This window comes from Grampus griseus (genome assembly GCF_964374135.1).
Source record: "Grampus griseus genome assembly, chromosome: 7".
In the NCBI taxonomy this organism is placed as follows: Eukaryota; Metazoa; Chordata; class Mammalia; order Artiodactyla; family Delphinidae; genus Grampus; species Grampus griseus.
Window position 1 is genome coordinate 90,154,452 of NC_139001.1, and position 12,677 is coordinate 90,167,128.

The following is a 12,677-nucleotide window of genomic DNA, read 5'->3' on the forward strand; positions in this document are numbered from 1 at the left end:
AGAACCACTTTGGGAATTCCCTGGTGGTCCAGTGGTTAGGACTCCGTGCTTTCACTGCCTAGGCCCTGGGTTCAATCCTTGGTCAGGGAACTAAGATCCTGCAAGCCGTGCAGCATGGCCAAAAAATATAAAAAATAAATAAATAAAAGGACCACTTTGTAAGCCTCTGCAAATATGGACAATGACAATACTAAGAAAAAGAAGAGCACATAAATTTTCACACAGAAGTAACCAAAGGGCATTTTAGTAAGGAAGAGAATAATTAAAAATCATTGTCATTAGGGCTTCCCTGGTGGCGCAGTGGTTGAGAGTCCGCCTGCCGATGCAGGGGACACGGGTTCATGCCCCGGTCCAGGAGAATCCCACATGCCTCAGAGCGGCTGGGCTCGTGAGCCATGACCACTGAGCCTGCGCGTCTGGAGCCTGTGCTCCGCAGCGGGAGAGGCCACAACAGTGAGAGGCCCACGTACCGCAAATAAAAAAAAAAGTCATTGTCATTAGAAGGCAGCCATACAGAAATTAAATTGCTCAGACTTAAATATGAGACAAGAACTCTCATGGTTTCATTTAATTCTCTATTACACCTCCTTTCATTACAACAACAAAACAAGACATTCAAACTTATTTCTAAATATCAGCGTTCAGGAGGGGAAACAAGCCAGGGCTCAGGAGCTCTCTGAAACAAAGCCACGGTCGTCCAACCACACTGCAGGTGAACTGTTTCCTTAACACATACATTTCTAATTCAATGAAATTACAAATTTTTTTTTTATTTCTTCTTTTTTTTCTTATACAGCTGCACACTTTCGAAAACACAGGTGCAGCAGAAGAACAAAATAAATATGTAAATGGTATTTCTTTTGGTGAATGTTAGACATGGACCTAAATAATTTTCTTTACAATTGATACCTATATAATTATCACACCTATTTTTTTTCAAGCTGCACCATGCATCTGGATTTAATTAGATAAGCAAGAAAACAGCATCTGGAGAGAATGAGGCCAGCCTGTTCTTTGGTATATTAGAAACATTAAGAGTGAAAATTCCCTTTATGCCAATACACTACTTCAGAAACAAGACTTAAATGAAGTTATAAAATGTTCCACTCTGGCTGATATGACATTCATATCTTTCCAACGATGGCTATTATAACCCATAAAAGCCTCTATTATGAGTTTTCACAATTCTGTTTAAGTGCTCAAAAATGTCTTCCTTAGAAACTCAAGTCTGTGATCATGTCAGAGCCAAGTGTCACTGGCCTGTGGGTTGAAATAGGACCCCTCTGTTCAACTCTAATCCTGCCACCGGCTCCCAGTCCTGCTCTCCATCTCTTGCCCTTCTCTTCACCAATTATCTTCTTCTTCTCCTTCTATTAGCAGGTTCCCCATCTCATTTTTGAAAAACACAGTACATAATTATTTTCAAATACTCACCATTAAAAAAATCTTCATCTCCCCCTTTGTTCTACCACCCTCTTCCTCCTCTCTTTCCTTGACAAGCTTTGGGAAAGACCAGTCAACACTCAATTGTGTTCATTTCCTCTCCTCCTCTCCTCAGCCTGCGGCACCTGACTTCTGCTATCACCAAGCAACAAAACTTCTCCCGTAACATGGCTAATATTCTATGTATTGACCAAATTCAACAGTTAGTTTTCTGACATTTTTGAAAAATCTTGGTGGCATTTGAGACTATTTTTCTTGATAATCTTGATCGAGATAACACTATTCTGATTTTCCTCCCATTTGTCTTGCTATATTTTCTTCCTCGCACCAAATCTTAAATGTTGATATTCCTTAATATTCCATCCTTAGCCTTCTGCTTTTGTCACTTTACATATAGGCTGTTGACTCTGTAAAGTTTTCTCTAATTCATATCTCAACTTCTAACTAGATATCGTCACTTGAAGACATCCGAAGGATATAAACAAAACTTCCTTTCCTATTCAAACCTGATCTTCCTTTGCTTCCATATTCCATTTTTTTTGATGGGGGCGGGTGGGATAGTATCAGCAGACACTCTCTCAAGAAAGAAAGGTGAGCATTATTAAGGATTCTCCATTTTCTTTACATTCACTTGTTTATCCATTGATAACAATTTATTTTCTACCTATCTTTTGTTTCTGTCTCTTCTCCAATGAATTATCGTCATAATACCAATCATGTAAATTGAAACATACACCCCCCCCACCAAATCTTTCAACGGGTCACTTTATTTGAAAGATGAAGTTCAAACCCCTTGCTGTTACATAAAAGGCACTTTAGAATCAGGCACCTGCTCACGTTGCTAGGTAAATACCTGTCAGTTTCCCACGTGCACCCAAAAATTTAACTACATAAAACTGTTTGAAGGCTCCCAACCATAGCTTGGTCTCCCATGCCTTTATTCTTCCTTACTCATGGACTGGTCTTACCCCTTCTCCATCAGTGTATCTGTTTCAAGACTCAATTCAAAGCTCACCCCCTCAAAGAAATATTTTCTGATGTTCACTTACCCTCCTCAGAGCTCTCGTCACCTTCTAGTGTTAGAGCTGCCTATTATCATTCCGACAGTAGTTATAAAAAGTCTTTTCATGAATCCCGGCTACTGGGATCTTGAAAGCTGGTTTAGTTGCTATCTATCCTTGTAAAATCCTGGTTGTTCATCTCTTTCTTGAATATGAGCTACCTGGTCTCCTTGCAATAAATTTATTTTGGCTTAAGACAGGCAACCAGCAAAGGCTGTGTAGTATGACTGCATGACTGCACTAATGTTATTAGTGTGATCTTGAAGGTGATTGAACCTGTTTAAGATTTAAGTACAAGATAGTTAGCCCAGCTCCTGGGCACCTCAGCACCCAGCAGGTGAGACGCTTGTGATTCTCCGGGCAGAGCACATTGCACACTTATCACATTGCATCTCATGGCAGGTTTTGTTGCCTGCCTCGTCTGCAGCCTAAGCTCCTCGTTGCCAGCAGTGCTCATTACGTAGTACATACTCATTCGATGTTTTGATGAGAAATATTCACGAAAAAACTGACTTTCTTAGTGTTTGTCTGTTTTGGGCTCTCCTGTACCTATTTCTCCCTCTTTATTGAAAAGTTTTCCTAAATTTCCATTAGACAATCATCTCTCCCAGATCCTGAGTCCACGTCATTTTATCCCACACCTCCAGCCCCAGGGAAGAGCCCTGATTGGATTAAAACTATGGAGTATCATTTCCCTGATTGCAGTGGTTAATTCATAGAGCAACACATAAAGAAACAAAGCAAATCAAATATGAAGAGACATTTATCAAGGAATTCTGGGGTCATTCACTTCCACAATGCTACCATTCCCTCCCTGGCTCTTTTGGTATGAAATAGGAAATTTAAAATTAAAAATTCATTGTGTTAACATCAAACAGGATGTCTGGAGCCGCCAGGGCCATGCAAGACCAAGAAGAGACGCAGAGAAACCAGATCATTTCTGAAATCTTTAGAGCTGTAAGATCAAGTTTTGCCTCAAACTAGTTTTTGTCTTAAAGTTTTGCCTCCAAACCAACTTATGAACTTTTCAGTTATGTGAACTGATGAATTTCTTTTATTTAAGCCACATTGAATTTTTTCCTCTTATCTGCAACATACAGAGACATGACTGATATAACTTATTCACTCATTGTCCTATCTCTGTAGTTTCTGGTAGACTCATTTTCTTTAGAAAATATCTCTGCCTTTAGCAAGTCACTAAACTCTGATCCTCAGCTTCCATATTAATTTGTTTAGTGGCCTGTATTTGACTCATATAAAGAACACTTTAATAAAACCTCTATTATATTGATATTCAGGGGTACATTGCTACTTTCATATAGTCTGAGATGCATTCTTTTTCTCTTTATGGAATCGTATTTTCAAAGCTGGAAGGTTTCTTAGAGATTACTTTATTCAGTGATCTTATTTAATATACAAGGAAACTGAAAATCAGAATGTTAAGTATTTTTTCCAAAGCCATACAAAATGCCTCAGTTAAGAGAAAAATGTCTACCCATATTTATGCTAACTAATCAACTGTTTGGCTTGAGTACACTGGTTATTTCTTACAAACACCTAATTTATTTTTTCCACGCATTTCTCTACCTACATCAAAGAAAGCAATGCTATTTATCTGGAGCTCATAGTAGAAAAGGAATCTGAGCCCAGTGATGACAGCTAGAAATAGATGAGTGGGTGGTTCAAGCTTTCAGGAGATATTTCCAACACATACAGAATAGAAGCACCACAGCTGGATGCCATAGGTGTTACCCTGACCACGAACATGTGCCACTCAGCCAGGTCCTGTTCATATAACATCTCATAAATACTCACCACTGTACTATGAAAAAAAGCACAAATTCAATATATAAACAAAACCCAGATGGGGCAAGAGAAGTATACAAGCACGTGTGAACTGTGATATATTCTCAAATTTCCAACTCTTTTACTAAACTCAGGTGAAACAAAAGAAAACTAGGTACTGACCAACTCTTCTTTATCAAAGAGTTAGGGTTGGGAAATGAGGCTTTCTACCAGTAGAAAGAAAGATCAGACTTTCCTGGGTCCTGAAATTGACAACATTGATGGGTTGTTGCCCTCTTGTACATTAGACTAAATGTACCAGAAATGTTGCCACTGAGACAAATTGTGGCCCACTCAATAGTGGTGTCTGTATTTCTTCTGTCATTCACTTCGAGGGCTGGCTAACATTTTTTCAGAGAATACTGAACATTGTACCAAGGGTACCATCAATTAGAGCCTTAATCATCATTTTGCAAGACTCTGCTTATAACTTCAGAGACTATTTCATACTTATTGCCTTTTCATGAAGACAGTGCTAAGATGACGCCTTGATGCCTGACCTGCAGGGAACACTGGCAAAGAAGCATCACATTACAGCAGACTTGAGAGGAGCAAAGCACTCTGTGCCTAAAGTTCAATAGAAATAACAAGATGACATTTCCTGTCATTTAAAGCTGAAAAAACGGTAGGGGATCTATAAACAGAAAAACATCTATATATAGTGATAGTCACCCATGCTATAATGTAACAAATTCACATCCCTGCCGTTTTCAAAACCTGTTAAAAGACATGAACTGTGAGAGATCAGAGAGCGTATACATGAAACCTTGGAGAATGTGACCAACAGATTGCACTGACACACACTAAATTCACACCAGCCTCCTCTATGACAATCCACAGATGTGGCTCTCTCCACGCTGCTAAATTAATTGTGGCTTCTCCACTCTCTCCACAATCCTTTCCTCACTTTACAATCCAGTCCCATTTATAATTTCAGCCAAATAATATTAACCTCAACATTCTGAAAGACAAAATTCTTTTCAATCAAGGAAAGACTCTAAAGTCTGCATGAAAATGTCTGAAAATATTTTGGTTCTAAATTTGGATCTCAACAACACAGCAAAGATCCTGTCTCCCAACAAGACAAATGTCTTCCAAAAATTTAAAGAGAAATAATGACAATCTTTTGTATTTGTTCACTACGTGACAGAGGCTGCTCCAGCAGAAGGCTCTATAATTGCTTTGACAATTAAAAACATACAAATACCAAGCTACTGAAAGAAGATTACCTAAATCCAGTAATTTGCTGTTCTACTTAGCATACAGACTGTTGAAGGGTAGGCGTATCACAAGAACATACCATTTGTCGTATAATGGTGGTGACATTTTCAGCCATTATTATTTCTATAGATAAAAGTCAACCAAATGTATTATGTCAAACACTAAGGTGGTGATGGTCTGAATTTTAAAATTATATTTAAATAAGAACTGGTGAAATGATCATGAAGAAATCCAATTTTTCCCCTTATTTTAACAGCACCATATTTGAGTTAACAAGCCAAGCTTAACATTTCATAGGTACTAACCTGTGAGTTTATTTCTCATAGATGGTTAATATAAAATGTTTTCATTTCACATTTATCAAGCATCCATATAATTATACTATATGCTGAGCTTTTTGAAGATATGAAAGACAATTTTTAACATAATCTCAGTAATTCTCTAAGTTCACGCTGGTAAAATTTTAGAAAACTTGATGATTTTTTCCTATCATTTTTGTTAACATCAGGATTTGGGGCTTACTGCCTAAGAGAGGTGTGTATTAACACAATAAAATATCTTGGAGATGATGCACTTATTATGATATCACCTATAGTATACAAGGAATATAATCAATTTCTCTTCATCAAAAGGAAGAACAGGACTTCCCTGGCGGTCCAGTGGTTAAGACTCCATGCTTCCACTTCAGGGGGCACGGGTTTGATCCCTGGTTGGGGAATTAAGATCCCACATGCTGCGCGGTGTGGCAAAAGAAAAAAAAAGGAAGAACAATAATAGCTAACATCAATTACGACTTTGTCCTAAGTCAGACACTATACTGAGGACGTCACCTCACTTAAACCTCAACACAACCATATAAGGTGGTACTATAGTTATTCTCATTTTATAGGACTGTTAACTTAGACACAGAGATGTTACCTATCTTGTCAATAGTCACACGGGTGCTAAAAACTTAATCCAGATAAAGTTAAGCCAATTACATTACATCAAAGGAAGCATACACATATTCACTCATCCAATATTCTCAAACAACTTCTATGTTCTACACAGAACCTTTGGTGTCACTGCACCGGGCACTGAGGAAACACCATTTTAAACAAGAGAAAGAGTTTCTGCTCCCACAGAGCTTAAGCTCTACGGGGAGAGAGACTGATAACTAGGTGATGTCGATACCAACCATGCTTTCATTTATTGTACTTATTATAATTGAAGGAGTTAGTTAACATTGTTATATCTGGCTTTTACAGTTGAAGATACTACAGCAAAAATCAGACCTTGCAAGCTCCCTTTTAAACATACTGTCGTGTATTTAAGGAAACTCTGTAACGGTATAACTTTTTGTTCTGCATAAAGTTTGGCTTCTGACACTGGAAATCTCAAAAGGGAGCCAAGGAAAAAAATATATGGGAACTTAGTCTGGAAATCCGTATGGATCTCTCCTGTTTTGCCTCTCGAAAAGCATTGGTTTCTACTGGGCAAATTTATTTCTGTGTTAATTTTTATAGCCATAATCTGGTTCTGTCACGTGATTTGTGAACAAAAGTGACTATGCAGAATTAATGTTGATTTGATTTTTTGGAAGTATGTGAAGAAGAGTTTTATCTGTTTCTTTGTTTTATTCTAAGCATGATTAGTTCAAGTCAGAGTTCAGGAATAAAAAGGGTCTCCAATGTTTGCAGCAAACCATTTTATAAGTCAGAGTTTTGGGAGACTTCCCTGGCGGTCCAGTGGATAAGATTCCATGCCTCCACTGCAGGGGGCGTGAGTTCAATCCCTGGTCGGGGAACTAAGACCCTCATGCCACATGGTGTTGCCCTCCCCCCAAAAATAGTCAGAGTTTTGGGTATGCCTTTTCTCCATCCTGCATGCCAGATCTCCCTAATTCTGGTTCTCTGTCAGTCTATGCCTAGCATCAGGGCATCTACCACACATATTCTCTCATCTTCTCCATCCCATCAACCACCTGTGTATTCCATTCACCTGGAAGCATATTCAGTAACTATCAGTTACTTGACTAGGACAACACATTTACATTCCATCATAGACATCCAGGGCTTTAAGGCCAGGAACCAAAAACATTATTAATTCTAGCTCAGGAGAGAACCTGGAAGATAATTTGAAGCAGAAAAACCTCAAGTCTTTTTTTTTTATGTTAGTAATACTCAAATCATCTTCTATGAATGTACACAGTAGTACGCTAGTGGCAGCTTATACCAATTTATGGGAGCCAACCTTTAAGCTTTCAGGAATACTGTTAGCCTGTTCTTAAATACAGCCATTATTAAAAGTAAATAAAAGCAAATGACATAAACTCATAATTGAGTAATTTATAAAAGCAAAATGAATACTCAAAATTCAAACTTCCTAAATACCTTACTATTATCTATACTCAAGATAAATAACATCTATTGTGTCTGTATAGTGTAAATACTATATACTGGTGTGCTACCATGCAATTCTTCCCAACGTTGGTAGTTTGAAACTGACCATGGTAGAAGGGTGTATTTATACCCCCAAAATGGCAAATACTAAAAATCAGAGCTTTTTGTTTGTTTGTTTTTTCACAGAGTCTGTTGTTAAACGTTTACCATCACGCCACTGAATACAGGTTTCTTTTACCTAGACAGACACTTACTTTAGGTGGGGGAAGAGTCTGAAATTAAGTGCTAGAGGAACAAAAATCCTTGAAATAGATGTTTTAGTACCACCGGTTTTTAGTCACAAGAACCAGAACAATCACTCTATCAGGCAAATACAAGTAAGGAGTATTTTGGATAAGATTTTAGAAAAAGAAATGAATAACATTTGTTTTTTTTGCTGAGAACCTTACCTTGACCAACCCTCAGTTTAAGAAACCAATCAACTAATACCCAGCACTAAGAGCTTCTGAGCCCAACCCATAAGGTATATAAGCCGTACATTCACTTCACATAACAAGGTGCCATCTCAGAACTGTGTGATCTTCACTCTTGCTGCGGTGAGTCAGTAAAACTCAGTTTGTTTACACCATAACGGGTGGGATTTTTGTTTTGTTTCTTTTGTTTTGATTTTAGAAGATGGCTTTCTAATCTCCAGTCTGTGGACGGGTTTTACTATGGAGATGTGTTACCATTAGTCCGTGGGAATTAAGGTCATAATCAAGATACAACCTGACAATTCAATCCCAGGTAGGACGTTTAGCCCCATATTGAATGTTGCCTTCAAAATTCTTCCCTGTCAATGCTGCACACTCCCCGTATCTGAAGGTTTCTTTCTTCTTTCTCTATTGGCAAATCAGAATGCTCCCGTTTTACACATTATCAAGACTTTCACTAATAAGATCCCTTTCCGGTTCCATAGAAGTTTATATGTCTGTTATTCCTTTAGCAGCCTCTGGTTTCACTGTGTATTAGCCATGGAGCAGGACCCAGCATACGGTCCCAGTTCCCAAAATCAAATACACTTCACAAAGCATTATTGAATATTATAGATTCAAATTAAAAATTGGGGGTGGGAGGAAGGAGAATATTACAATGCACACCACATGGTGAAATAATCATTAGAAAGTTCTGTCTCCCGCAAAGGCCTAATTTCACTGAAAATCTCAGTCTTCATTGTTTTAAATTGACTCTTCTTTCATCCAATCATCAGATCTTTCTACCCCACTGCCCTTCTTTATCCATCCTTTATTATGCAGACATTTCAACTAAAAGGCCATTTCCTAAGAAAAAACTTAGTTATATCAACTGCCAAGAAAATATTTTCCCCATAGTTTACACAATATAACCTAGATCAGAGCTCCCCAAAATACGCCTTGTAAGATATAACTAAGGAACAAACTTATTCTATGGTTAATTCAGTTTGGGAAAAAATAGGTCCAAAAATTTTTTTAATGATAATCCTTTCACTTTTTTTACTGTAAATTTCTTGGAGTCTTTACTATACTAATATACATGGTGAATCTCTAAGATAGAAAATTCTCAAATTTGACTTTAGAAGCCTGTTTTCTGTTTTTAAAGATCATATTTTGTGATACTTTTCTTGCACTAAATGCACTTTAAGAAATGCAGTACTGACATTTCTAGGCTGAAGAGATAGCAAGGGAGCTCTGTGGACTCAGGTGCTCTCTCTGATACTGGAAATAATGGTTTCACTAACATTCCCCTTGACTGAATTATACCTTTGACCCCTTTCATAGGAGTGAAATTCACGTGGAACAACCTAACTCCCAGACAGGAGAAAGAGTGATGTGGCCTTAGAAAGGACAGGGGAAATGGGAAGTAGGCAGTAACCAAAGAGGCTGGCCTGTTAATGAGAGAACAGCAGAACACGTGGATCAAAGGGATAGGGAGAGACAGAGATTTTCAGAATTGTCTTTACTGTAAAAAAAAAAAAAAAAAAAATCTGTGAGACTTTCAGCATTTCTAAAAATGAATACAGAAAAATATAACTTTAGACCAGTCCATTAAAAAAAAGCTTATAGTAAAGAAGTATATTATTCTTTATGGTTTCTGGAATACGATTTGAATTTCATTTTGACTATGATTCTGACAAAGAAGTAGGACCCTGCTTTATTTAGACTATTCAGAAACATTTTTGTGTGCAAAAACAATCATTGATGAGTATGCTTTACTTAGTGTATCACATTCAATGCTTGAAATAAAACATTTTATGAGGTTGATATTATTATTCTAATTTTAATTGAAGTAACTCAGAATCCGTTGTCTGGGTCACACAGCTACAACAGAGCAGGACCAAGATTCTGCCTGGCAGCACTAGGTAAGAGTCAAAAACTCTGGTGCTAAAGAACCTGACAGCAAGAGTATATAAGGCCGGCAATATTGTTTTAATTTCTAGGAAATTTTCTAAGTCTTATTTTTGAGCATGTGGTTGCTGTTGATTTTTCTTTGTTTACAGTTCCCAGGTTAACAGAATGGCATCAGAAACACTAATCTGCATTTATTAAAATCTTTAAATTTTAAGAGCACAGGGAACACAAAGATATGGTCTACAGCTGGACAAAAAAATAAATATATTAATTTTTTTAAGTACCAGAAAAATATAGTAATGTGTCAAAACAACAGTAAAAGAAATGACTACTACAGGAAACAAGCCAAAATAAAGCTCTGCAGTGGAAGAGACTGGGCATGCGTTGAGTCTGAAGAATGTGTAAAAGAGACAAATGGAGAAGAGAGAGGAGAATGTGTACAAAAATTAGAAAAAGAGAGTAATTTGGCACAAACCTATGTTTAACTGAAAAATGCATTCATAGCCATAAAGCTAATAAACCATGATCTTAGAGGAATCCCAAAGAAAGGAAACAATGATAGATCTGCTTGCATGAGGCTATCTGGGCCCCAGCTAGAACGTCAAATGCCTGTAATTGTCTTTTTCTCTTCTCATCCCCTGGGCTGCATATTTCCTGTTTTCTCCCCTTTATTAATTCTCTACCCTTCTGCAACTTGCTCTGTGGCAGAAAAGACTGACCTCAATGGACAATATATGCCAGGCTCCCCCCCATGCTTGTGGCTTCTGGTTGAATTCAGTCAAGGCCCTGGAAGAGATCAGAAGGTGAGGAAAGAGAAGGAGGGCAAAGGTATTTACCCCTGGCTCCTTCCTTGAAGGCTGTGGTTTGGCAGTGACAGGGTTCCTTTGCCTAAGCCTGCAGTTACCATAGTTGGTCACCTCCTACAAGTATGCTTTTCACTGGTAGGAAAATGAAAACCACTGAACAAATTTGTGAACTTCTGTTAGAGCAGTCTCTTTTTTTTATCCCTTTTCACAATTGCCTCTACCATGTATACCCTTGAGTATAACTAGATCTAGATCAAGTAAAAAGTGAGGGTGAGGGAACAGCTGAAGGAAGAGAAATGGCACAGAAAAGAAGGATAATGGAAATAAATGAAAGCAGAATTGAAAGCCAAAAGTGCAATGTCACTGACTGACAAATGAGGTGGAGAAAACAGAAAAAGAAAAAATTTCCCATTCTGTAGCCTCTTTCCAACCCTGCTCTCCTGGCTTAGCACAAAGAATAATCAAGGCAAGAATGAATTTCAAAACCCTGAGCAAGGTGCCCCCGTTGAACGCCCACTTGAGTGTCCATTTGTCTCTTAACAGAAGACCCGTCATTCATCTGGAAATGGAGGTTATCAGACTGCTAAGAGCAAGGAGAGTTATCAGGCCAACCGAAGCCCAGGATGCCCAGGAGGAAACGGAAAAGGAAAGACGGATACATGTGACAGACAGGTTAAAGGGAGGCAGTATAATTTTATGTCAAAGCCAGCCACTGTCTCAAACCTCTTTCACCCTCACCTGGCCTGACAATCACTCCTGTCCCTCTAAGCAAGAACACAAGTTTGACCTACAAACAGAGTTCAACTCCTCCACTCTCAATTTTGTCTCCACACCTTCAATTTACAATATTTCAGAGACATTTTTTAACCTTACTACCATTCAAAATCATCAAGGAGATTTTGTTAAAATAACCAAACTTGAAATACTTAACATTTATCTCTTTTTAAAATCTGATGTCAAGTACAGCCCTGCAGTACCCCAATGGAAAGAAGAGTTATACTTAATTTTTTTTCCTGATCTTAACCAACTCCACACTTTTTTTATGAATGGGTGTCTTCCCCTCTCGAAACCTCAAACAACCCTAAATCATGAAAATAAGAGAATTAGGCTAAAGAGGAAAGTTTAATGCTGGTGAGAAGTCTGGCAGAAATAGGACAAAATTGATCCAACTCCCACAAATGAAAGGGAACGAAGGACGGTGGAAACAAAGGGCACCTAGAAAAGCTCTGATCTGTGAGGAAAAAAATCACCAAACCAAAAGAGTGGTAAAATATTACACTCCTGTGTTAAACATCATCAGGGTTACTTATTCCAAGCATTCATTTGTGTCCAGTTTTCCATATATCTGCATAATGTGTTGACAAGCCCCTAAGTCCAAGTATGAAATATCAAATCAAGTGCATTAATTAGTGAAGCTGTCTAGGGCTGCATCCACAGCCAATATGGTTAGCTCTCAATTACCTGCTTTATTGGAGAGAAACAGCACTGTGTGGGATAATCCCCTAAGCATTTCTTCTTGGCTAGGGCATGTAATACATACTGGATTTTTGTTGG